This window comes from Triplophysa rosa, linkage group LG7 (genome assembly GCF_024868665.1).
Source record: "Triplophysa rosa linkage group LG7, Trosa_1v2, whole genome shotgun sequence".
Classification (NCBI taxonomy): Eukaryota; Metazoa; Chordata; class Actinopteri; order Cypriniformes; family Nemacheilidae; genus Triplophysa; species Triplophysa rosa.
Genome location: NC_079896.1, coordinates 27,346,050 through 27,347,553, shown reverse-complemented (window position 1 = coordinate 27,347,553; position 1,504 = coordinate 27,346,050). Strand labels below are relative to the sequence as shown.

Below are 1,504 nucleotides of genomic sequence, written 5' to 3'. Positions count from 1 at the left end.
TCTCTCTCTCTCTCTCTCTCTCTCTCTCTGTCTCTCTCTCTCTCTCTCTCTCTCTGTCTCTCTCTGTCTGTCTGTCTGTCTCTCTCTGTCTCTGTGTCTCTCAGTTTTTTTTCGTCCAGTAGTAGTTAAACCCAAGTGAGAGCGGCGTGTGAAGTGTGTACAGCCAGACAGACGTATGGACACGTCATTGTTAGCTGATCACATATATTAGACGTTCATGATTTCTTTGGAGTGTGTGACGACCCGCGTCTCGAGTCACTCATAGGGAAGGAAGTGTGAAGGGAAGATCACTCAACAGACGGCACAAATGAAGACGCGTATGTACACTAGAGAAAGTGGCCACAAACCCGGTGAGTAACAACACATCACACCAGTTATTGATCACGGCTGATATCAAAATCATCCTAAAACAACACACAGATTCATCATCCGTCTCACATGACTTTATACTTCATCAGAACTTCTGTCTGTCTGCTCTGAACTTTAAGGGAGAATCTGAAACTTGTCCATACACTGGATGAGGTGTAACACACGAGTGAAATATTGAACACACACGCAGTAAAATCATCACACGTGTGTTGTGAGAGTTATTGAACAGAAAGAGGAACAGCAGTCGATGTCTGAAGCGGTGAACGGAAATCAGTTGCAGAAGCGTGTTGAGAATAACTCGCCAATCATTTGTGTGTTCTGTTTGATTGATTTCTAGCTATCGTTGAACAAACAAACAAGGCTGATGGCTGTACAGGTGTCTGGGACATAAGTGCACATAAGTGACATTATAAGAATGTTTGACGTCTGTCATCGTCGTGTCGTGTGTGACGCTCTGTTGGATGTTTGACATTAGTCATTCAGTTTGATTCTGGACACATTACACAGATTTAAATGTTTTCCATTTGATGTATATGTCAGACAATTTCATCCTAAGTGTGTTAAAGTTTTCTCTGTTTGTGTTCGCTGGGAATCAAACACATCCTTCATAACTCTTTTTAATTTAGCAGCTGTTTTTAAAGTAAAGAACATGTTTTTTCCTATTGTTTTCATGTTAGTCAGCAGTAATAGTGGACACAAAACCCTTTTCTGTAGTGCACAGTAAACAGGGCTCTGTAAATGACTCTTATTGGGGATTTATTAACTTTGTGGGGACTTGCAGACAGACTACTGTACAAAGCTAGATTAAAGACAGAGAAGTCTAAATATATGCATAAACATGCAGAGAACAGAGAAACTATTAGAATTAGAGAAAATAAATCGCAATCGCGCATTGAATTGCCGATTTACAGCATTAACAACAGCTTTAAACAGTGGTTTAACGTTGGCAGAGAGCGAGAGAGAGAGAGAGAGACTGAGAGAGAGAGAGACAGAGAGAGAGAGAGAGAGAGAGAGAGAGAGAGAGAGAGAGAGAGACAGGGAGAGAGAGAGACAGAGAGAGAGACAGAGACAGAGAGAGAGAAAGAGAAAGAGAGACAGAGACAGAGACAGAGAGAGAGAGAGAGAGAGAGAGAGA

General features: G+C 41.7%; 1 protein-coding gene across 1 annotated transcript in view; it reads left to right on the top strand.

Moving 5' to 3' along the window:
- Positions 1-6: 6 nt before the first annotated feature.
- The window catches only part of lyl1 (LYL1 basic helix-loop-helix family member), a 9,506-nt gene continuing 8,008 nt past the window's right edge, over positions 7-1,504 (top strand). The window contains exon 1 of the mRNA XM_057339105.1: positions 7-350. The gene's annotated coding sequence lies outside the window, so the exon portion shown is untranslated. The remainder of the gene's footprint in view (positions 351-1,504) is intronic.